This window comes from Trichosurus vulpecula, chromosome 6, assembly GCF_011100635.1.
Source record: "Trichosurus vulpecula isolate mTriVul1 chromosome 6, mTriVul1.pri, whole genome shotgun sequence".
NCBI lineage: Eukaryota > Metazoa > Chordata > Mammalia > Diprotodontia > Phalangeridae > Trichosurus > Trichosurus vulpecula.
Genome location: NC_050578.1, coordinates 218266787 through 218292915, shown reverse-complemented (window position 1 = coordinate 218292915; position 26129 = coordinate 218266787). Strand labels below are relative to the sequence as shown.

The 26129-nt window shown below is 43.2% G+C and overlaps 1 protein-coding gene across 10 annotated transcripts in view; it reads left to right on the top strand.

Moving 5' to 3' along the window:
• The window catches only part of PPFIBP2 (PPFIA binding protein 2), a 221504-nt gene that overhangs the window by 24446 nt on the left and 170929 nt on the right, over nt 1-26129 (top strand). Inside the window, exon 1 of one of the 10 annotated variants that reach the window (XM_036762536.1) lies at nt 17335-17422. The exons of the other annotated variants lie outside the window; for them this stretch is intronic. The gene's annotated coding sequence lies outside the window, so the exon portion shown is untranslated. Of the gene's footprint in view, nt 1-17334; nt 17423-26129 lie in introns of those variants that run through there. 10 annotated transcript variants of the gene reach the window in all.

Genomic DNA, 26129 nt, shown 5'->3' with positions numbered 1-26129 from the left:
ACATATCCTGGAATAATTTCTGGCACCTACTAGAGGCTTGTTCATTGATTAATTGCTTTCTTTGCTGCAAAGCATCATTTATCCTTCCTGAAAACCCAACAGTAGAGTTCTTTTGAAGACCTGATTTTGTAAGATATTTCTCTTCCTTTTAAGTGTGAATACAGTCTTAGTGGGAAACTTGATCTGAAGCTGTTTTTTCTTTTTCCCTTACAAATATCTGAAGTACAGAGATTGTTTTTTACTGTGTCTATGGAGATATTCAGAACTTAGCCAAATCCCTTTCCTTCTTTGAGCCTAAGTTTCCCTATGTGTCAAATAAGAGAGTTCGACTTGAAGATCTCTAAGGTCTCCTCTTGCTGTGACATTTAATCCTACAAACATTAAGTGCCTACTGTATACAAGGAGAGGCAACGTGGCACAGGGCTAAAGAACCACCCTCAGGATCAGGATGACCTGGGTTCATATCCTTGGGGAGTGGCTTTACTTTTTAGTGCCTCACCAAACTCTCCAATATGGAGTTGAAGAATAGTTGTTGACCTACATTGTCGGCGGAGGTTTTCTCACCAGGAGTTCAGTATAGGAATGAAATCACAAGTCTGGACCCAAAAAATGACCAGTGATTTATGTGCTTCCAGAATATCATTCTTCCTCATTTCTTTACTCTTCAGTTTCAAAAACTGCCACCATTTATCACTTAAGTCTTCCCGGGTGTTCTCTGATTTCCTTTTTTACTTCTTCATTTTGGAAACCAGTGCCATTTTCTCATTTCCTTCTGTTCACTAAGATTTGTGCTTTTAATTCTTTCAGAACTTCTTACCAGACTTGAGTCTGGATCTCTCCCTCTCTGTCCCCCTTCTTTGTCCGGTAGCATGACCGTCCCTCCGATTGCTCTGCCTGTGAACAGGCCTGGATTATTCGCCTGCTGCTTCTTCTCGGTGTAATTGGGGATGACGCTCTTTGTGGGCATCCTTTATTTCACACTGTTGATCTCCGGGGGCTTTATTGATCTAACTTGTCTTCCAGGTCAGTGTCTTACTGTTTGTGGTGGTTCTTTTGGAAGACTGAGTATCTTGCACAATCAACACTGCTTCCTTGGCTACTAAATCATGTCCATGTTCACATTTCTCACTTCTGTCTCCTTTCCATTTACTCAGCCACCATCCTAATTTAAGTGCTTGTCACCGGAAATGTTATAATAGCCTCCTAATTGGTTTCCATCCTTAATAGCTGTAATAATGGCTCACATTTATATGGTGTTCACTATGTGTCAGGCATCACGCTTTACAATTAGCAGTTCATTTGATCTTCACAGTTCTCTTCCTTCCATTCTCCATACAACTTCCAAAATAATCCTCCAAAAAAGACAAGTATGATCAAGTTACTCCCCTGCTCTAGAATCTTCAATGACTCCTTGTTGCCTGGCAATAGGATTAATAAATGTTTATCGATTGATTGATTATTGCCTCTGGGATAAAATGCTGACTTTTCTTTTTTTATATTTAAAGCCCTGTACAGTATGTCTTAATGGCCCCCCGCCCCCGGCCCCCATGTCTACACTCTGGCCAGCTGTCCCACTTGCTGTTCCTCAGACACAGAATTCCATTTCCTACCTTCGGACCTTTGCATGGGCTATGTCTCATTCCCTCCTCACCAACATTTCCTGGAATCCTTACCTTCCTTCAAGGGTCTATTCAAGTGCTACCTCCTCACTTCCCTAATTGTTTGTGACCTCTGCCTCCTCAAATTATATCTCTTTACACGTTGACATATAGTGTTCCACTGCATTAGAGATTTAAAGCTCCTTACAAACGGGGACTTTTCTTTTTTGGTCTTCTTATCCTCTCTGGTGCCTACCACAAATAGGCATTTCACAAATGCTTACTGAATGTGGTCCAGATAAGACCTTTGTTGAATTTTCTTTGAGCACTTTTAATTCCATTTGAAGCTTAGGTCTCAGGCATTGGTACTGCGTTGTTTAGCTTCTTCACCATGATGGCACATTCAAGGTTCTTTAATTTTACCTTGTGATATGAGGGCAAGGATTGTAGATTTAGGGGGAGACTGGATTTCAACTCAGGTCCTGTGTCATGAGTAGAGAGAGCTAATCATAGAGCCAGGAGGACCTGAGTTCAAGTCTCACCTCTGACATGATGGCATTGTTACCCTTGGTAAATCGCTTAACCTCTCAATGCTAAGTTGTGGCAAAGGTGCCAACCTGCATGGCCAGAGGAGGTCTTCTCATCCAGTACTTCCTTATACTAATAGAAGTGTAGGTCCGTTTCCTATCCTATCCGCTGAATCTAGTGTCTTCTGTCATTTTTCATCTTTGTATCCCTCCCACATGCTTCATATCTACAATTCAGCATTGGACGAAATAAATACCAACGGAAGATCTGCAACTTCTATTTTTAGAGTAGCCCTGAGAGGATAGCAGCTTGCCCAGGGTCACAAAACCAGTAAGAGAAGAGACTCTAACCCAAGTCTTCCAGTCTTCTTAGACCTCATTCCCCTCTATGTACTCTATGAATCAGTGACGCTAGCCTCCTGGATGCATAAGACTCCGTTTCCTGGCTTCTTGAATTTTCACTGGCTGGCCCCTATGCCTGGAATTCCCCCCTGCTTTGCCTGTTGGCTTCACTGGCTTCCTTCAAGCCTCAGCTAAAATCCCACCTTCTTCTTTCCTGGTCTTCCTTAATGTGAGCACCTTCCCTCTGAGATCTCCAGTTTATCCAGCCTTGGTCTTGTTTGTACACTTGTTTGCATAATCTTTTCCCCATTTGATTGTCAGCAATTTGAATCCAAAGATTATTTTTGCCTTTTCTAGTTCTCCGCAGTTCTTAGCACAGTATGCTGCACATAGTAGGTACTTTATAAATGCTATTGACTCCAAAGTGCAGCCATTTTGATTTTAATAGAATTAAAAACCAGCTTTATCAGGTTTTTAAAAATGGATTTTTAGTCATCAAAGATCTACTGATAAATCATATTATGTTTTAGGTATTTGGAATTATTGTTTGGTTTTACTTTGGACATACTGTATGTCTGGCCTTGCCAAGGTCAAGGCTGAGGTCTCAAATGGCACAGGTGGTAAGACCCGGGGCATTGCTGAATCAGTAATGTTGATTATTTAGAGTTAACCCTTGCCTCTTCAAGGTTTCACTGTCTGAATAAAAGTTGATGTGCTGGACACTGGAGTAACAGAACTATGAGGCTCCAGGCTTGAGAATGGAGTCACTTCAGAGTTCTGGTGTACAGTCTTAATAGTACAGTGTTGATAGTAATAGTGATGACTTTTGAGTAAGGAATTAGATGTAGTCTCTTCCCTTCCCCAGTTCCCCATGTCCAGCTCTGTGCTGAGCACTGCAGACTATATAAGATATGGTCTCGGCATAAGCCCAGAAAAGAAATAAGAAAATGTACCACCCTCTCCTCTTTATAAGGCTGAGAGATGATTGGTGTGCAACTGAAATTCTGTTGATGGATTGAGTAGTTTGGCTGAACTTATAACAGATGGCTTCTATTTTCTTAGTACAATAGGAGATGAGGTTCACTGCATAGAGGGATTGAAGGGAGGAGATGGCGTAAGAGACTAGGAGGGAAGAAAAAGTTTGAAACAGTCATAGTGGAGAGTGAGATGGAAAGTTAGAGAGGAATAAAAGCGTTACCATGTAGCAATGAAGATCCAGTCAAGACTGAGAAGGAAGAACAGAGTTAGCACAATGGTGGGGGGGAGGGAGAGGGAGAGGGAGAAGGAAAGGGAGAGAGAGGGAGAGAGAGAGAGAGAGAGAGAGAGAGAGAGAGAGATATGTTGAATCATTTGACCGTGCCAAAGTCTTTGGGGATGAGAACATTCTCTTTTGGGTCTTTTGAGATGGTAGCACCTGCAGGAACAGTGGTCGGGCTGCATCTTCACAAGGGCTGCTTCTCAAGATGATGACAGTGGACACCGAGATAGACAAATTGTTATACCCAAGGCTCTTGGGTTCATGGTCCTGGGCCATGTCAAGAATAGTCTGAGGAGAAATGGTGCTCAAGATGGTGGTTCTGATTTGGATTGCCTGGCACCCGCTGCCTCCTGCCTCTCCCTCAGGGTGCCTTGTTGCTTTAGCTTATCTGGCTTTCCCATCCTATGGATGGCAGCTGGTTGACAGTTGATATGGATGGCTCCTTCTCCACAGATGGTATCTTCCCAGATGATGGTTGTGAGGGCTAGTCTGGAAGCAGGATTATCTAGGGCAGAGCCCCGAGGAGTGGCCCTTGTGAAGTTTGGATTCAGTCAAAGGGCCGCACTTGAGGACCGAGAGGGCCATGTGTGTCCTCGAGACCCAGCCCTGATGGGTACTGACACTCCCAGGACTCTTGTGTCTATCTGCCTGTTTGTGGTAGCTGGCCAGTAGTTGGTGGTGGTGGTGGTGATGAGGGAGGTGAGACCTTCACAATCATTTCAGCTCTCTGTGGTGGCTAAAGATTCTGGGCTGGAAACAGGTCTGGTAGCTTAGGAGACACCACTATTCCTAAAAACTCTTGGGTCCTGGGCTGTCTCCAACTGGGTCCAAGTGGAAACAATAAATAAGGTTGTTTGACTTGCCTGGTACATGTTGCCTCTTGTATCTCCTTCTGGATACCCAGCTGCGTTAGGCTGGCTTGTCTGTTAGAAGGTGGTACCGAAACTTCAGGAGGGATGTGGTTTGGCATGGAATAAGAGAATATTGGAGCAAGGAAGGCATTTAAAGTGACTTTTTTTTATTTTAAAAACTGAAGCCACAAGGTGTTGGGAGTATTGATATAAAATCCAGGTAGAAATATTTAGAAGGCTGTTGGAAACATGGAACTGTGGAGCTCAAGAAGGAACTCAGAGTTGGACATCGAGATTTGAGACACACGAGGGTAAATAAATGAGTTAACTAAAGAGGGAGTCTTAGAGAGGGGTGACCAGAGTCTCCAGGAGGAAATTAACTTGCCACTTGAAAGAGATGGAGGGAATAGCCAGAGATGTAGGAGGACCAGGAATAGGTGGTGTCTTCTAATCCGGCGGAGGAAAATTTCCTAGATAGGTGTTTGTCAAATGGGGCAGGAGTCAGCGGGGATGAGGTTTGGGAAACTGCTCTTGTAGGGACAATTCTATGTCTATCTAAGCTTTGAATGTATTGTAGAGGCAGTGTGCTATACCATCAAGGCATAGAAATAAAAAGAGCTGGGCCTTCAGTGTACCGAGTGGCTCCTCCGTAGAGATGTGTGGATCATATTGGATAAATTGCCAAGTTCAAATCCATCCTCAGGCTCTCCCTAGTTGTGTGCCCCTGGGCGGGTCACTCACCTTCAATTTTTTCTACAGTAAAATGGGGATAATAGTGGAACGGCCGTTGTGATGAGATAATATGTAGAGTGTTTTACGAAATCAAAAATGCTATAGAAATGTTGGCTGTTACTGTTATTACTGTTACTGTTATTATTAATCTCTGGGCTAAACACGGGCACAGATCTCTCAACCGTTACCTCAAATGTCTTGGTCTCAAGGCTTTTCCCTTTTCTGGCTGCCCTCTCCTGCACGGGCTCTTTTACCAGATCCCTTCCACCTTTAACCGTCACAAGTCTTCTGCAATTGGCTGTTGCCATAAGTCTTTAACTAATACTAGTAACTTCCTGGACTCTTTCTTCTCAAAAATACTTTAAAAAGTTCATAGCCTCTAAATCTTTCTGGCTCCCTGCATTCTCCTATCTGATTGAAAAGGTATCTCTCCCAAGTCCCCGGGCCATGTTTCTGTACTCAGACTGACAGTCTTTCTGATGACAATTTGCCTGAAGGCCAGGAATAGTAAACGATCTCTTTGAGGGGTTTTGACTTAGATAAGCAGCTATTTAACCAGTGATCATAAATCACAGGCAGCTGTGTGGCTCAGCGGATAGAAAGCCTAGCCTGGAGTCAGGAAGATGTTCAATGGTTTTTCGGTCGTGTATGACTCTTCATGACCCCATTTGGCGTTTTCTTTGTAGTGATACTGGACTGGTTTGCCATTTCCTTCTCCAGCTCATTTTACAAATGAAGAAACTGAGGCAAACAGAATTAAGTGACTTGCCCAGGGTCATACAGCTATAGTAAGTGTCTGAGGCCAGATATGAACTCAGAAAGACTTGAGTTCAAATCCTACCTCAGACACTAATGATTTATCCAAGGTCACACTGGTAAATGGCAAGACTGAAATTCAAACTTTAGTCTTCTACCTTCAAACTCAGCACTCTTTCTTCTATATCAGGGGCCTTCAAGGATAAATAGGATTGTTCCCAGTTTACAAGTGAGAAAACTAAGGGTCTGGGAAGTTGTGACTTGTATGCAGCCATAAATAGTTATTAAGTGCTAGAGTTAAGACTTAAAGCCATTTCTTCTCATTCCCAGTAGAGTTCTTTCCAATATACCATTAGATCTCATATTAAAAACATCTAAGGAGCCTTAAGCTCTTCCCAAGTGTTTTTTTCTTTCTTTCTAATCCAGTGAATCTTCAGGACAAGTTAGGCAAGGAAGGTAACAGGCAGGATTGCCCTCTTTTATGGCTGACTCAGAAGGTAGGTAGGTGTCTTTCCCATGGAACCAAAGCTCTTACTTAGCATTTTCTTCACCTACACAGTAGCCCAGGCAGATTGCACCTGCCCAGTGAATGCTTGTGGAAGGAAGGAAGGAAGGAAAGGAGGGAGGGAAGGAAGGAAGGAAAGGGGAGAGAGAGGGGGGGGGGAGAGAGAGAGAGAGAGAGAGAGAGAGAGAGAGAGAGAGAGAGAGAGGAGTCAGAAAGGAGGGATCTCTACTTCTCCCCCAACTCCAAATCTACTACCTCTACTGTTGAATGTCTCAATGCTCACATTATAAGGGGTGTTCTGCCTTTGGGGGATACTGTCACCTGAAGACTACCACCAGTCCATACTTTTTTCCATCCTGTGTAATACTGATCCTATATATTTCCATAACTCCTCAAAGAGAATCTGCCCACTGATCTACTAGAGGCCTGACTCTCATTCTTTTACTATCTTGATTCTTGACCATATGAATATGCCACTTGAATTGCCCATCAGCTATTGCTCATTAATTCTTACTACATGACTGGCCCAACTTCTTTTCTATTCTTACATATCTATGAGAGACTGTGCTTTTTATGCCAGCTCTCATACACGTCATTGTTGGTAACCAGCTGTAGCCTCCTTGCACCCACAGCTTCTCTTCCCCTTGCCCTTTGGGTTCTTTACAATTTTTATTCTTCTCAGATGATAGAGCACTATGATTCATAGCCACAGAGCATCATGGGAAGAACCCTGACATTAGAGAAATGGGCTTTTGTGGCAGCTAACCATTTGGGATTTTTCAAAGAACCGGGCAAATTTCCATTTACCACCCAGCCTAATCTCCGCCTACTCGATTCTGCTCCCAACTCCTTGTGCTTTTGCAGCACCTGTCTGTAAGAAATATATCTTGGTGGACGAACTGAACCACCCACAAATCTTATCTTGCCACAGATTGGTCTGAGCAATATGAGCTTGTTAATCTGCTTTTCTTTTCTAATTTTGGTTGGTTGACACAACCTTGGAGTGAGGAGAGCCCTGTTGCTCATCCCTCCAGGTGAGTCACTTAACCTCTTTGAGATGCAGTTTTTTTTTTCCATCTTTTTTTTTTTTTTAACCAATAACATGTCCCCAGAAGCTAGGTGATACAGTAGCGAGAGTACTGAACTTGGAATCAGGAAGGCCTGACTTCCCGGTTCAAAAAGAGTTGCAGAGACTTAGAAGCTATGGAATTCTGGGCAGCTCGTTTAACCTCTGACTGTCTCACTTCCTCATCTGTAAAGTGAGAATGGTAACAGCAGCCACCTCCCAGAGTTGTTGCAAGGATAAAAAGAAGAATATTTATAAATCGATTTGCAAACCTTAAAGCACTACGTGAATTCTAGCCATCATTATGTGTATCTACATGGAGTGATAAAATCCAATTTGTATACTTCCAACATAAAATGAAAGCCATAATACTGTTAATATGATGGGAGGGCTTGTTTTGGCACAATGTTTTTCAAAACATCATGTTATCAATCCTCATTCACAGACCTTTGATTCCCCTTTCTTGAAAATAATTTTTATTCAAATCTTTATTTTCACCTACACCTGCCAATGTAGCCCTTGCCTCTTCCCCACCCAGGGAGCCATCCATCCTTTGTAAGATTACAGAGGGGGAAAGGGAGAAGTTCAGCAAAACAAACCGAGATATTGAAAAAATATAGCATTAGATGCAGTGTTCCACACCCAGAGTCTCCTACCTCTAAAAAAAAAAGGGGGAGGGGGAAGGAGATGCCTTCTCTTGTCTCTTCTATAGAGCCAAGGTAGTTGTGAGGAAAGTGACTTACCAACTTTGAAATGCCATGTAGGAGTGGCTAGGTGGTGCAGTGGATAGAAGACAGGCCCTAGAGTCAGGAGGACCCGAGTTCAAATCTGGCCTCAGACTCTTGACACTTGACCCTGGGCAAATCATTTAATCCCAATTGCCTCAGAAAAAAAGATTAAATATTTACCATGCACCCCCCAAAATATTATGTAAATGTGATTGGCTGGTACTGTTATGATTGAGAACTTTGGAATTGATTGTGTGACATGGGAGACACTTATACAGGACCACTCAGCATGGCGTGCCCACATCAGAGAAGGTGCTGTGCCGTATGACCAAAGTAGCTCAAAAGAAACGCAAGGTGCGCAAATTTAGAGAATCCGCCCCAAATGTTCACACGGACTGTTTGTGCCTGACCTGTGGTAGAGCCTACCAAGCTTGTATTGGTCTAATCAGCCACAGTCAGACACACTGTGCACCGACCCCAACATAGTGATGCCACTTTGGTCCTCTTTGAGAATGAAGGACAACAACCACTGCCCTCTACTGCAGGACAATGCAAAGGCCTCAGGCTGTTAAGTCAGATGCCGTAGGTTTGAATCTTGCCTCTGCCACTTACTATGTCTGTCACCTTGGACAAGCAAGCAAAAGCATTTGCTGAGCACCTACTATGTGCCAGGAACTCTGTTAGGCACTGGGCACATGAGACAAGAAGGAAACGGTCCCTGCCCTCCGAAAGCTCTCATTTTGTATGAGGTTGCAACATGCGCACTTTTAAGTATATACCAAATCTATAGAGTAATTTGGGGGGGGGGGAATGAGGGAGGGATGTCAAGAAATGTGTCATGTAGCAGATAGACACTAAGATGAGCTTTGAAGGAAACTTGGGATTCTAAGAGACAGAAATGAAGAGAGAATACATTCTGGTCACCGGAGGCTCAGAGATGGGATGTCATGTGTGTGAAGAACAACAAAAAGACAAGTTGGGCTCGACCTTAGAGTGCAAGAGAGGAATGTGTAAGAAGTCTAGAAAGGAGGTTAGTTAGAGCCAGAGTGTGAAGGGCTTCAAATCCCAGAGGGGTTTGTAAATTCATCCCTAGGAGTAATAGGGAGCCGCTGGAGTTTATTGAGCAGGGGAGTAACATTGTCAGGCCCTCTTTGGGCCTTGGTTTCCTCTTTTGTAAAATGAGAGGTTGGGCTGGGTGACCTCAGAGATCCTTTCCAACGCTAAATCTATGATTCAGTGAACCTAGGGATGGCCCTCCCCCAAAAGAATGATGCAGTTCCTGGTGTGATGGGAGCTGTCCAGCTGCAGCTAGCTAACAAGTGAGGAAGGTGTGGCCAGCCTCCCACAGCTGAATGTAAGACCATGCACTGGAAGGCCAGATACTGCCTTCTGCCACTGGCTTCTCAGCTCAGCGCCTCTCAGCCCCTAGCCAGTAGCCCCTCTGGGTATAGCTATAACCCCTTATGCTCTAGTCATTTCTTCATCCGGGAGCTGTCATCACGGCTTTTCCTCCTCCTCATATCTTAAGTTTAGACCACGGAACACTCTTGGGTTCAGCCTGTAACACCCCTTCCCCATTCTGGGATGAGTCTAGGGACCACAGTCCAGTCTGAAAGCACTGTCAGGGAGTCTTCCTGCGCCAGCTTAGGGGGAGCTGGCTCTTGTGATGAGTGCCCTCCAGGGGCAGCTGTCCAAACACAGCATTTCAGCTGTGCTGGGTCTTCTGGAGGTGCCTCCCTCATGGGTAACACCTGGCTGACAGCCCCAAGTACCTGCCAGAAGTATTCCAACCAATTGGCTGTTATGTCTCAGTGGGTGGCCCAGCTGAAGTTGTTTCCACTCTCCTGCCCCCAGGAGGCACAATTTGACTGTACACAAACAGGCTCCCTTGTTTCTTGGATCATATGGCAACGCCCTTCCCATTAGGTGACTACTCACTACTAATTGAGTTTGAGGTGCTCTTCCTAGAACTGTGGGATGTTTTGGATGACTCACTGGGTAAAGAATCTGCCACCTTAAGATCAATCAGGAACAAGAAAAGACTGGCCCTATGGTTCAGTAAATCAGGGCCTTTCATGCTCTGACCCTAGATCGCCAGCAAATGTACTGATTTATGAAGGGCTTGGCAGATCTAGTCTCAAATGAACTATCCAGAAGACAGTCTCTAAAACTTAACTAGCTTTGTGCTCACTCTGTGGTTACAGTCATTCCCATGACTCGAGAAACTCTCGGTTTCTTCATCTGTAAAATGGGGATGATCATTAAAATACCTGCCTCACAGGACAGTTGCGAGATGCGAAGGAAATGATGTTTGTAAAATGCTTCGCACACTTTAAACTGCTATGGAAGTATCTGTGCTTATAGCATCCAAATTCTCCCAGGCCATCCAGTCTTTAAACCTGTCATCTTTGATTCATCCTTCTGTCTCATCCCTTTCTGTATCCAATCAGATGCCAAGTGCTATTAATGATCCTTTGTCCTTTTAAAAATTATTATTTACCTCGTTCGTTATCAATAAATAAAAGGTTACTGTTGTTGAGTCATTTTCAGTCACGTTCGACTCTCCATGACTGCATTTGGGGTCTTGGCAAAGATGCTGGAGTGGTTTGCCATTTCCTTCTCCAGCTCATTTGACAGGTGAGCAAACCGAGGCAAACAAGGTTAAGTGACTTTCCCAGGGTCACACAGCTGGTAAGTGTCTAAGGCCAGATTCGAAGTTAGGAAGATGAGTCTTCCTGACTCCAGGTCCGGCACTGTATCTACTGTCCCACCTAGCTGCCCTAAATGAAAGGTATGTTATTTTCAATTTAAAAACAACCTAATACTCAGTATACTCTCCAGCCAGAGAGCTATCCTTTCTAACAAAGGTTTGAAATTTAAAAAAAAAATGTTGTGGGGTGGGGAGCAGTTTGGCCAAACTAATTAGCCCATTCAGGTTTTGTTTTTCCAACAGTTTATACATCTGTCCTCTACCCTCCACTCCCCCACTACCCCTTTACTTCAGGCCCTTATGGCCACTCACCTGGGCTGTTCCAATAGCCTCTCAACTAGTGTGCCTGCTTCTGATCTCTCCTTCATGTGTATAATCCATACTTGCCAAAGTGATCTTTACACTTGCTTGAAAACATGTAGTGCTCATCTACCTCCTTCCTGCAGGATAAATTACAAACTCCTGAGAGGTCACTCATTTGACACACGCACCCTTCTCCCTTTCTTCTTCCTCCCCGCAACACACACACACACACACACACACACACACACACACACACACACGCAGAGTCTGGTCTGGTTCTCTCCTACTATCCGATCTTAAATCTTCCTATTCCCTTTCACATACTTTATGTTACAGCTAAGCCAGACTGTTCACTCTTCCTCAATCCCAGCCTGCCTCCTGCTGTCTTTGTGCATTTGAACAACTTGGTACATTTCTCCCTGACTCCGGAAATGCATCCTCTTCATTGTGACCAGTTCAAATCTTTTTCTTCCCTCAAGGTTCAATTCAGGTGTCACCGCCTCAGTGTAGTCTTGCCTGATCCTCATCAGTCAGTCATTCAACTAGCATTTATTAAGCACCTGCTGTATACCTGGCACTATGCTAAGCACTAGGGATACAAAGAAAGGCAAAAACTTGTCCCAGCTGAAAGTTCACTCAGATTTTCCTAGTATGCATCTTTCCTTTTGTTTTATCACACCCTTCCCTTAGGAAAATAGATATAGAGCTTGAAGGGATCTCAGAGGCCAACTCATCCAGTCCATCATTCTCATTTTATAGTTGAGGAAACTCGAGGCCCAGAGAGGTTAAATGATCTGTCCAAGGCCACATAGGTAGCATGGTCAGAATTTGAACACAGGTCCTCTGACTCCAAACTTCCCATGGCACCATATATGGTCACTTGGATTATGCATATGTATAGTTTATACCTTATCTTACCATGGTTAACTGTAAACTCCCTGAGGACAGGTATTGAGTCTTTTTTTTCATATGTACATTCCCAGGACCTAGCACAGTGCTTGACACATAATAGGCATTAAAGACAAGTTTGTTGAATTGAATTGGAACTCCTTTGTCCTTCCTGGAGATCCTGGTAATCATGGAGACTCTTTGAAGGAAGAGTCCTGACCATCAGAGACTGTAGCAGGTCAGGAAATTCGAGAGTTTCTAGTGGAAAAATAAGGAGATGCCACGATTACCTAAAGACGTGTATTGTCGGTCATCTTCAGGAATGAGTGGTTGGTTTGACATAACCTGAATATTGCTTGAGGGCTGGAGAGAGATGGGCCTGGGGTTGCATGTAGAGGTAGACAGCAAGAATATTTGGATTTCCTCTCAAAATATTTGCCAGCATATCATCTTATTAAGACAGCTGTCCAGCCAGGGCTTGTTCCAGAACCAGATGCTTACAGAGCTGGGGAAATGGCATTCTGAGCCGGAAGAGCCCCAGTGGTTGGCACTGTTTGCATATTGTAATTTTTCATTAACACGCATCGAATTGGGACATTGAGAAGAGAGGGAACTTCCCAGGGCCCCAGGCAAGGAGGTGCCAATCTGTTCAGTGTAGCCAAGAACGAAAGAGGGGCCCCGTAAAGGAAGGATGCTGAAAGCCAGACCATCTCACTAGGGATCGGCCAGTCATCTTGGCCTTCTTTGAGGCTCTGGGCACAAAGACCAAAGTGAAACAGTAACAGTCCCTGCTCTCAAAGAGCTTCCATTCCACTGGGAATTACAATATGTACCGAGATTCCTAAGTACAAGATACATAGAAAATGAATAGAAAGTAATCTGGTGGAGGAGAGAACAGGAACAACTTGGGGAATAAGGAGAGGCCTTGGACTGGCTTAGTGGACAGAGAGATGGTCTTGGATCAGGAAGACCTGTGTTCAAATCTCACCCGTGACATCTACTGACTGAGTGGCCTTGGGAAAGTCACTTGACCTCTTCGGGCCCCAGCAGCTGTCCAGGACTGTAAGTTGCAGAACAGGTGCTGGTTTGCTGTGGTGGGGGGAGTTCCTCACCCTATAAGGATGAAATCTCTAGTCCAGTAATTAATAATGATAACAAACAATAATAATAATTTGATGGGAGGGAGAATACTGACAACTAGGGGAACTGGGAAAAGCTTTGATTAGGAGGTGGCGCTCGAGTCTTAAAGGGGGTGCGCAGCAGTCGTGGCATTGGGAGATGCAATGTCCCGGGAACAAGGAGGCCGCTTTTCCCATTCCTTCGTAGTGGGAAATTAAGGCTCGACCCTTGGAGAGCCCTGAATGCCGCCACCACGTGGTAAAGAACTCCCCGCCATTACGTCTCCACGTGTAATACATTACTAAATACATATCAACAGTGCTCTATCACGTAATATCCATTATATAGCCTATCCTATGTACATAGTACATTAATACATAGTCCCCTAGCATATAATAATGTCCATTATACTCATAGATTGCTAAATACATTAAGTTTTAGATTCACTATTTAATGAATTAAGCACGTGCATATATCAATTTACATATTACTCACATGTTGCATGAGACATTAACTGCTGGAGTACATAGAAGGTCAAATCAATATCCTTACATTACTAGCATCTCCCAGCCATCTTAGTAATACCTCAATCCCACCTCTCGGGAAACCACCATCCCCAGCCCCCACCCCAAAGCTTGCAGTCCTTCAGAGGAAGCCCATAAATTGCAAACGTACCTACAATTCTCTGACTGGCTACTGGCTGCTACTTCAAGCTTATCAAGTCCTAACTCAGCTAAACTATGCTTTTTGTCAAGACACATGTGATGATTTAGATGCCGATCAGTCCATAACGTGGCATAACTAAAATGACTGGCATTGGGGGGGGTTATTATTTTTGGCGTAGTTTATCAACAGAGACAGAGCCTGGGAAATGGCCAACGGAAGATAAGACAGACATTCGGTGCTTAATATTTGTGTGATTGTGAATAGGGATCATAAATGAATGATATAAAGACACTATATTAACGAAATGATAAGATTGGATACATATAAATGTTTTGATACTCTTAAATATATACCGGTATCAATTCATGAGGATAATTAAATCAATGATTGTTAGACATAATAATTGTTATATTAATGCTATAAATTTATTCTCTTAATATACTGTTATACCTATATTCTCTCCCCCATGTAAACTCAATGTAGGTCAATTGAAAGATGATGGAGAGGCTCCAGATTTGCCCTCTGGGTACAAATATGAGAGTGTTCTGCTTAACCTCTCTAAGAAACTGTAACTTTCACAGCTATTTAACCTGGATTGGTTTTCCTAAATATGATTCCCCCGCAGCCCAGACCCACCCCTGACATCTGAAGCAAGGTCTGTCCCCAACAGGCATTTACATATGTCTTCACTACCTTCCTCCCTTCGGTGAAGTCCAGCAGGTAGTGTTCTGCACTTTGTCCCGATAACCTGATAGCCGACCACATGATTCTGTTCAAAATTTGGCAGATGATCTCCCAGGACTTTTGACAACCACAGAAGGGATACGATATCTGGAGGCATGTCTACGCCTGTGAGGAATCTTCCCAGGCCAAAGACAACTGGGGCAAGTTAACAGGCTTTTTCAACCCATGTAGCTTCTCCTCCATCCTTGGGAAGTGATAATGCTAGACCTTGTTGAGATATACCTGCCCCCATATCAGGAGAAACCCTGACCAGAATGACTTACTTCCTCCCCAGTGCCACCAAGGCCACCTACCTGTTCTGATGGACATCTTCCAGCTACAGTTTCCCTTTCATGTCACCTCTGGCATAACCGCCTCCCTTGATCTGCCCTCCCTTCTATCACCCCCTGCCCCAGTTCCTTGTTCACCCCCCGCACTTCCCTATAGGATAAAATAGACTTCTATACCCAACTGAGTGTGTATGTTATTCCCTCTTTGAGCTAAATCCAATGAGAGTAAGGTTCAAGCAGGTTCACCTGCCTCCCTCTTTCCTTCTACTATACTAGGTTTTTCCCACTTCTCCACGTGAGATGATTTCATTTTTCATTTCTGGACTGCATTATTCATAGCACTCCAGGTAAAGATTCACCTTTCCATGGTGCATCACCAATGAGCTGGCAAAGCATACAAACCTTGTTGCTACATCTCCTGCCACCAAAATGGCTAGGTCACCATATTGCCCAAAATGAGATTAATTCTGTTGCAATAGTATAATTTGCTCCTCTATCCCCAAATGCCTTTGTATGTAAACCAAGTCTACTAAATCTGCTTCAATTTCCAACCCTAGTTTTTTATTACCCTCATACTATATAATAATAATAAGCATTCATACCTTGTTACCACCTAGAAAAGTTATGGGCTACCCAGGCCAATTTGCCACACTTTAGAACACCAGAGCTGCATACAAATGGGAAACTTGACTATCCAGTGGTACCCTGGTTCTTGTTGTACCAGGCCTACCCACATCCCAGATAGAGGGATGGAATCCTTACCCAATGCCACCAATCATGGATGTTGTCTAAGAGAAACGCATAGTTTAGGAAGTACTAGATATGGAAGTAATAAGGTTTCTTCTGGTATCCAGTGGCCTGACAGAGTCAAAGGTCAAAGAAGAGAACATTGGAATATGAATGTTATCTTCATGCCTCAGACCTATGGGAACCTTTCACCAAGCCACTGAGAGACACAGTCCTCTCCTTGTTGTCTCCTCCTCCCTTCCATAGGATGTTCAACCAGATTTAATCCATGCTGACTTCTTAGCTATAGAATGGCCCTGGTGAACTCCTCCCTCCCACCACCTTTCTAGCTCTTTGGACCCAGTTATTCCTCTGAACTATGATGTAGTGGAAAGAGCCCTAAATTGGGAGACAGAAGACTTGGTTCAAGCTGTCTTCAAGAATTCAAAGGACTGTGATGTGGAAGAGGGATTGAATGTATTTTTCTTGTCCCCAGAAGGTAGAACTAAGAGCAATGGGTGGAAATTGCAAAGACATGAATCTAGGTTTTACTTAATAAAAAGCTCCTTGACCCAACCATTGAAGAGTGGAATAGGCTGAAGGTCTTCAGAAGGCATGATGACCATGAGTCATGTATGTTGTGAATACAGGTATGGAGAGAGGGAAGACCTGAGTTCAAATCTAGCTTCAGACACTTCTGGCTGTGTGATCCTGGGCAAGTCATTTAACCTCTGTTTGCTTCAATTTTCTCACCTGCAAAATGAGGATAACAGTAGCACATATCTCCTAGGGTGGTTGTGAGGATCGAGTGAGATAATAATTATAAAGTACTTAGTCCAATATAAAGTACTTAGGCACTATGTAAATATTAGTTATTGTTATTATGTTGTTGTTGTAGAATGAATTCTTGTTCAGATATTGGTTTGACTAATTGGCCTCTAAGGACCCTTCTTACTCTCCCCTTCTATGACTAACTTGACCTAGCAAAGAATTTTGCTTACTCTCTCAGATCTGGACTTAGACCACATTCCCTCTGCCTAGAAGGGGAAAAAGATTTTGCCAAGGTTACACAGCTGGTAAGTGTCCAAGCTGGGACAGTCATCCGGGGTTCCTGGCTGCCAAGCCCGTGCTGTTTCTGCTACCCGTGATACATGCCTCATGGTATCACAGGACAGCATGGTGCTGGTCAGCAAAGCAGATATGAGAAGAATCAGATGGCCTGAAAAAAGACTTGATAACTTGAAACCGGAGAAGTCATTTTTATCATTTCTAATTTATATACTTTACACTTTTCTTAATCGATAAAATCAAATCCTTCCTCACTTCCAGAAAATACACCACTTTTATCTTGCCATGGGCACACTGGGTATTCAGGCCACTGCACCCCGTGTGCTTTCTGAGTAACCCTAGGACTTAGAAGAAGCTTCTCTCTCTTTCCTTGCACTGATGGGCTGGGCTCTTAGGAATTGCCTATTACACAGCAGATGACTTTGGTGTGGTGGCTCTTGGGAAGCTTGTCATTTGCCTTGAAAGTGAGGGCGATGTTCCTGGTCCTGAGACTATCTGACAACCAGGCTGAAAAGAAAAGAAAAAAAAAAAACCTCTAGAGATGTAGGTGGGAATCCCATCTAAAGGTGAGTTTTGTTTGTATATCCTTAGGGGAGAAGTTCTGTAGCTTCCATTGCTTTCTTCAAAGAGGGTGGTTTGTGTCAGAGTACTCACTGCTACAGTCTGAGGCAACAGAAACATTTTAAACCGTGAAAAGGCATTGGGAATCAAATGTGGTTTGATGGGAGGGGTTCATATGGGTTTTTCAAAATACTTAAGTGGAAACATCTGGAATTGGGCACACCAAGACAATCTGGGAGAAGATTAAGTTTGACAGGAATAGGGTATTTTTTTTTTGATATAAGAAAATCCCAGATGTATCAACTAATGAAAATAATAACCTTTTCTGTCTAAATAGTCATACAGTAGGAGGACATTCACTAGGAGGATAGGCAGACAGTGGGAGGGGCTGGGAAAAAGCAAATGCAAGAAGCTCAGGAAACTGGTACAGCTAGAAAAAGGTGCCTGGCCAGAAATACGGCATTGTGATTCTGCTGCCTAATGCTGATGTTCTTTCCACACCTGCTTGCGGTCTCTGGGGTCAGACTGTTTGTAGCTATGCATCATCTTCTTATCACTTGTACCTTAGCCATTTTCTCAGGATCCTGGACTAGGCTGGGCCGATATTCTCAGGAGGAAGACAGACTTGTTTTAATGTACCTTTCATACAATTTGGGCTTGATATGGCCCAAATGATGGTTAAGAAATGTGATATAGGTAAAAGGTGATAGGTAGGTAGATGGATGGATGGATGGATAGAGAGAGAGAGAGAGAGATGGTTGTGGATAGAATATAGTAAAAAGAAGAGAGAAGGGTGTGTAGATCATTGTAGATAGAAGATAGGAAAATAGAAGAGAGATGGATGAATGAATAGATTGATTGATGATAGGTAGATAGAAGATAGATGATACATAGGTAGATAGATGATTGATGAGATAGAGAGAGAGTAATAGGTAAAATGAACCTTTATTAAGCACTTACTGTGTGCCAGGCGTTGTGCTAAGCCTAGTGGAAAGAGCACTGGACTTGGGATCCAGACAGAGCTGAGTTAAAATACCACCTTTGACACTTACAGACCATACACCCATGAGCAAGTCACTGAGCCTTCCTGAACCTCCTTATCATCACCTGAAAGGGCTAAGGTGATAATACCTATCTCACTTAGTTGTTATGAGGGGTCCATGAGATAATCTATTTAAAAACCTTGGGGAAACCTTAAGTATATAAATAATTATTATTTCTATTTCCCCCTTGAGGCCTCTCACTGCTTTTCCCCACATTTTCTTTTAAAATGTTTAAAGTTTAGTTCAACTACAAATACTAGTCTGCTTGCTTGTTTGACTGATTTAAAGAAATGGAAGCCCCCTTGTATGAGTCCTGTGAAACTGGAATCTAGCATGTCATGACAATTCTGTTCAGCACTTATGCCACCTAACAGGGGATCTGGATATTGTGCTCAGCACCATGGACTGTAATGAAGTAACTCTAGCCAAATAGCTATTTTTTTTTTTGTCCAGTGCAACCGGGACAGTCAGTGTCATGGAGGGAATGAGGAAACCTTCCAGCAAAGGGTAGAAAGAAGGCTAGGTGTTAGAGCAAGAATAAATGGCCAGAGAGGGTTGGGGAGGAGGCTTATATAGTGAATCAGGAGGCTAAAATTCAAGAACTTGACTACTTGACTCAACCCAAATCCCCACAGATCTATGGAATTTTAGAATTGGAAGGGATCTCAGTGGCCATTTATAATATTCATAAAGCACTTGGTCCAGTTCCTGTGTGCTATTATATAGTATACCAGGGCTGTCCAAAATACGGCCTGTGGGCCACATGCAGCCCACAGTGTGATTTTATGTGGCCTGCTTGTGAGTTTTAATTTTCATGAGTGAAAAAATAAAATAATAATTTGCATGGAATGCATATTAGATTTTTTAATTTCATCAGTAATAAATAATCTCATTGATGTTAATTTTCTTTGGTTTTTTTAAGCAGTATTACAGACGGAACATATCACATGGAATTTTCAGTCAATCTGTGGGATGCAGACTAGTCAGTATGCACCTACCTTTATACTGTTGTGTTGTCGCTTTGTTGTCTTGTATTTGCTTTCGCGCTTAGCGCCTTTGCTTGTCGTATTGATGACACCTGTTCCCCCACTTTCTATTAGCATACTGTATTTTTTATTCTGGGTGCAGCCCTCAAATAATTATTTTAATGCGGCCCTAAGATAACCTAAGGTTGGACAGCCCTGTAGTACACCATAAGTGCTATTGTATGGCATATAGTAGATGCTGTAAAATGCTAGCTATTACATACCTGCCAAGGGTTAGGGACAGTGTCTGCTTGAAGACCTTCAATGAGGAAGGATCTCCTGAGTCCCAAGGCAGCCTGTTCCACTTTGGGACATTGGTAGGAGGCTTTTCCTGCCATCAAGTCTAAATTCCTTCTTTATAGCTTTCCACTCATTGCTCCTGAGTCTGGTCTTTGGGGCCAAAAAGAACAAACCTTCTCCCTGTACTGTTTGATGGTCCTTCAGATATGACCCGGACCCAAGGTCCTCTGCCTTCCCATGCGGCTTCCTCTGTATGTTCTGAAGCTTATGGACCAGGGCAGAAAAGGAAGCAACTCTCACCTCCTGATTCCCAGAACCTGTGCCTCTCTTAATGCAGCCCAAAATCTCATTAGCTTTTTTCATCGCTACATCATACTATTCATATTGAGCTTGTATAGTTCAATAAAATTCTCAGGTTTTTTTAGAACAAACTGTTATCTAATCAAGTCTCCCCAATTCTGCACTTGTGAAGTTGATTTTTTGAATCCATGCATAAGAATTTACATTTATCCCCTGCTGAATTTTATCTTTTCAACCTTCTAGAGGAGATGGGAGAGGAAAGGATCAAGAGTCAAAATTTTGTTTAATCCTTTTTCAGTTGTGTCCAACTCTTCATGACTCTTGTTGGGGTGGTTTATTAGAATTGTTGCCATTTCCTTCTCCAGTTCATTTTACAGATGAAGAAACTGAGGCAAACAGAGTTAAGTGACTTGCCCAGGGTCACACAGCTAGTATCAGAAGTTGGATTTGAACTCAGGAAGAGGAGTCTTCCTGACTTTGGGCCCAGTGCTCTATTTCCTGTGCCACCTAACTGCCCAGGGTCAAAACAGACAAGTTCAAATAGGTAAAGAAGATAGCCAACTCGATCTTCTGGCATCCAGCCCTTGTGATCCTCACCTCTGCCAATAGTGTGATCATGGGTAGGGTCTTCCAAGCCTCTTCAAGACTCAGCCACTCTCACTGGGCTATTGTAATTAACATTACTAATACTAAGCTCCCAGGGCATGATAGTGAGTGATAGAGGGCACTGCCAAATGGTTCAAGATTAAAAACCAATATGGTTTTATTCATGGTGTTGGCATTAAAGAAGATGCTTTGCCCTCTGTTTTTACCACTATACCTTAGGACCACTGGGCCTTTCTATCTGCCTTGCAGTTAAAAACTCCTTTGTTGTTTCCCCCATTGGAATATGAGCCCCTTCAGACCACTGTCTCCACTTTCCTACATGTATGCCCAGCACTGAGAACATTGCTTCAAACACACTAAGCACCTAATAAATGTAATTGGGTTTTTTAAAAAAAAAACCTATTCACAGCAGAGATGAGAGGCAGGACTGCAATACCCCTCAGGAGACTTATAGAGGGAGCCCTGAGGCCTTTGAGTTCCTCTTCTGCAGGAGCCAGCTCTGCTTCTCAAATGTCTCTCCGTAGAACCAGGTGCATTGCTTTTCTTGGTGGGTGCCCAGTTAATGGGTCTTACCTAACTTCATAAATTACCCACTCAAAAGACCTGGGAAATGTTTATCGCTTCTAGACTGTGGGAAAGAAAAGGCAGGGTGTAATGATAATGATTCGTTTCTGGGATACCTTCAAGGTCACAGAATGCTTCATGTTCCTTATCTCCTAAGATCCTCAGAGCAATTTTGTGCTATTATTATCCCTCATCCCTCATTCCAGGTGAGGAAACCTAGACCCAGAAGGTTAACAACTTGCCCAAGGTTATAAAGGTAGCAAATATCAAAGGCGGGATTTGGACCTGAGTCTTGCTGACTCCAAATCCAGCACTCTACCACCCACTCTGCAGGCTGCTTTTGCATACATAACCCTGAGGACCTTCAGTCAACAGGTACTGATGCTTTCTTATATCAGGTACTAAATTTGGTGATGATGCTGTGCTAAGATACCTGTGGAAGAAAGAGGGTGTCTAAGAACCAGCCACGGGAGAGTCTAGCCATAGAATGCCAAATGCCACGGTCACTTCCTCCGTGTCTAATCAGGCTAGAGTGGGTGGGATACATTTCTGAGTCCAGTAAAAGCCTTGAAAAGTTACCCAGGATTCTCTTTAGCCTATGCTCTGTGGACTAGCAGTAAGAAGAGTAACTATTTGCATCCTAGTCTGGGGACCCGGCAAGGTCTGTCATCGGTAGAGAACTACCTGTGGCTTTTAAGGTAAATGCTGAAAGCCATAATGTGCTTTGGATAGTTCTCAAATCAGGGCTCTAGAAGGAAGACCAAGACAGTGGCCCAGCAAAGAGGCCAACTGCTGGCAACCAGGAACTGACCATCTCTCAGCAAAAAGAAGAGACTAGAGCTGGGCAGCATGGTAGACACAGTCAGGAAAGTCAGAAATGGAGCTATGCCAACAACCAAATGAGCTGGTAACTTGAGGAGAAATTAAATAGGTGTGGCAAAACCCTCTTCTCACCTAAAGTGACTCTCAGGCATGTAACTACTTGTGAAAAGTACCTTACTAGAAAACAGAACACTTCCATCTGCTCAGAGAAAAAAGATAAATCGATAGAAGGAGAGGCAAGATAGAAAAAAGTAGATTTTACTTAACTGTCACTATTTCCTTAGACTCTTCAGCTCCTGCAATCTGTATTCTATTCCCAGAAGTCAAGTAGCAATGTATCAAGAAGATATACTCCCATCTAGAAGTTCATCAACTACACAAAAGACAGTTCATTGAATTTTAAGATATACACACCCACACATGACAAATCTAAGGTTTTATTCATAGAAGCCTAGTGATAGGGAAATGATAGTCCCATTGTCCTTGGTCCTAGTCACCTATACTTGGAGTTTTGTCAACAAGTTGACTAAATGGGCCTCATTAAGCACCTTCTATATGCCAGGGTCTAGGCCAAGTGATAGGTATACAAAGAAAAGCCAGAAACCCATCCCTGCTCCCAAGGTACTCACAGTCTAATGCTGGGCACCACAGGCAAACAACTATGCACAAACAATATCTGTACAAGATAAATTGGAAATAATCATGCAATTTAGACAACAAGGTCATATGCCCAGGATGGTTCTTCACCTGGTGGCATCTTATCCAAATTACAAGTATCACATTTAAGAGAAAAGTTCAGCTACTAACATATTAGGCTTGCGAACTTTAACCTAAAACAACAGCAAATGCGTGAGGAACAGCAGGGCCACCTGAGTGTGCAGAGAGAGTTTGGGGGACGTGCTTCAGGAAGGAAGGACCTTGACATCTACTGAATTGTGTCCAGAGGAAAACAACCACAAAGGTGCAAAGACTGGCCGTCCATTTCACTTGAGGACTGGTTAGAGGAACTAGAAAAGATTAGACAAGAGACAACAGGATTGAATTTGGGGCTAGGGAGGGCAGTGACAGGATTTTCACGCAAAAGAGGAATTGAATTTTGTTTTGCTTGTCCTCAGAGGACAAGACTCAGAACAGTGGGAGGAAGTTAGAAGAAGAGTCCAGCTCAATGCGGGATACATTTTCCTAACAATTAGAGCTCCCCAAAGGTGGAACAGTCCAGTCCTGTCTCCCCTCAAGAAGTAAAGCATTCTTCCCCTCTGGAGGTCTCTAAGCAAAGGCTGACTCATCCTATGTCAGAGATTGGGAAGGAGAGACCCCTGTTCAGGTATAGGTTTGGCTCAGGGGCTTTGGAGTTTCCTTCAAAAACAAAAACAGAGTGATGCTGTCTACTCAAACCCAAACATCTCTGAGCTAAAGTTTCACTGGATTCCACTGAGCAATCAAATGACTTGCTGAGAGGCCCAGCCAGTATGTATGAGAGGCTTAAAGAGCTAGCTGTGCTCGCTATTCACTATGCCACACGGCCTCTCATCATTCTATGCTGTTATTACGATTACTTTTATTAAGTCTTTGGTAGGTGCTGTGATTAAAAAATGTATCACCCTGTGGCTAGACTAGTTATGACTATCTCTGGTTCTCAGCCAATAAAGTACAACTTTCACCAGGCCGCCTAGAAGCCGAGGACTTGTCAAGGTGTATTCTATGCGTCAGAAGAGGACTTTGGTAGAAGATACCATCGATACCCAATTTAAACTTTCATTGATTTTCTGATGCTCTCAAATTATAGTAAACCACGTGGTGAAAATATATAGGGATTTTTTACAGGACAGAGTATGTTGCACAGACACCAATTTTTATCCATCCTCAGAAGAGATTCTTTGGAAATTGGCCCTAAGTAAGTAGAAAAGAGCCCACAGAAACCCGAGTAAAAAGTTAGTTTATGGATACTTAGGCCAACTAGGTGCCACAGTAGGTAGAGTGCCAGGCCTGGAGTCAGGAAGACATCTTCTTAAGTTCAAATCTGGCCTCAGATACTTACTAGCTGTGTGACCCTGGGCAAGTCACTTCACCCTGTTTGCCTCGGTTTCCTCATCTGTAAAATGAGCTGGAGAAGGAAATGGTAACCTACTCCACTATCTTTGCCAAGAAGACCCCAAATGGGGTCACAAAGAGTAAAACACCAGACTGAAGAAACAACTGAATAACAGCAAAAGATACTTAAAGAAATGTAATTGAAGAGAAAAAGACAAAGACTCGTCACAGAACACATCAGCCTGAACCTGGGGTGCTGGAATGAGTCAGGCTCATAAGCCCTCAGCAGGGACGTGGGCGCTGGTACGTGTTCACCAGCTTTTTGGAGTAAGTAGACAGGCTCACTCACAGCCCTGGGAAGACCCAGGAACGGAGTTATCTTCAAACCTAAAGGAGCATATACAGATGAGTCATCGAGTGCCCACTAGCTATTTGGCTGCCCAGAAGGCAGGCCTGCTTCAGGCTCTGTGAAATGACCTGCTGCTGTATCTCCTCTATCCCAGACATTAATTACAGCTTTGATGTCCCCAGTGGGATTCATTGCATTGTGGGCTTCTTCTTCTTGTGACTGTGCTTTTTTTTCCCCCTTTGATGTGAGACAAAGCTAAAAATACTGACATTCTTCTCCAGGGTGGGAGTGGCCCTTAAATACCCAAAGCCTCACTTCCTCCTCTTTCCCCCACCCTTGGAGTCCCCTGGAATACTGTGTTCAGTTCTGAATGTCACAGTGACTAGAATGAGGCTGTTTAGAGGAGGGGCTTCTGGGAAATTGAGAGCACTTGAAACTATGTCACATGGTGATTGATTCATGGAACTATGAATTTTTAGCCCCCAAAAAAGAATAATTAGGAGGGACATAATTTCTTAAAAAAAAAAAAAGGTTTTATTATTAACTAACAAACACAAACATTTCAATGTACAAAGAACAAAAAAGAAGATGTTATATGAAACTAAGCTACATGATAGGAAAAGGTGCAGGACCTATGATTTCATTGGCATAGGGAACTGTCTGATAAAGAAACTTCCTCTGCCAAGGCGGGTTGGCACCTTTTCTGCAATTTATAGTCTTAGAAAGTGGCCTAGAGCACAGAGAGGTCAACGTTATGACTAATGCTTCTATAGCATGGTAGGGCTATATATTAGATAACAACAGCAATTTATAGGGTTACAAAGCACAGGGCCGTATAGCCAGCATAGGACAGCACTTGCTGCCTGCCTACCTACCACGCTAGCCTGTCTCTGTCTACGTGATAGCTCTCTTCAAACATTTGTGGGGCTAGTAAATTGAAGAATTTTATAGCAATGTAAAGTTTGAAAAGTACTTAGCCTACATCCATTCATTTGGGTTTTACCATAATACTGTGAGAGGTACTACAGGCATTAATATCCCCATTTTACAAACAGAGGTAATTATCAATAATACAGTTTGAACCTGAGTTCCTAACTCAGTCCAGTGCATTCCATTATGCCTCGATGCTCTCGTTCAGTTCCAGAGAACAGAATTTGGGGGAAGAGTAGCAGGCAAATCTCAGTTAGAGATAATGAAAAACTCCCCAAAAGTTGTTGGTTTTGGTTTTTGTTTTTTCTGACTTTTCGGCAGAGATCCTGGAGTGTTTTGCTCTTTCCTTCTCCAGCTCATTTTACAGATGAGGAAGCTGAGGCAAACCACTACAAATGACTTGCCCAGGGTCACACAGCTAGTAAGTATCTGAGGCCATATTTGAACTCATGAATATGAGTCTTCCTTATTCTAAGCCCAATGTTCTATCCACTGCACCAGCTAGCTGCCCCACACTAAATATTAGAGCCATCCAGAAGTAGAACGAGATGGTTCTAGAGCTGGTGAGTTCCCTAGAGCTCTTCAAGCCAGGGCTGGATATTCATTTGCTGAAAATCCTGCAGTGGGTGTTCCTTGTTAGTTAGGAGTCGGACTTTCGTGGTTCTGTCATTCCACAAGATCTTGGCTTTGTTGGGAACCTCAAATGAGCTATTGCAAACCTTTGCAAACCTTAATGCACACGATAAATGTCACTTATCGTTGTGGAAAATTCTAGGCACGAGGAATAATGGATAGTAAGAAC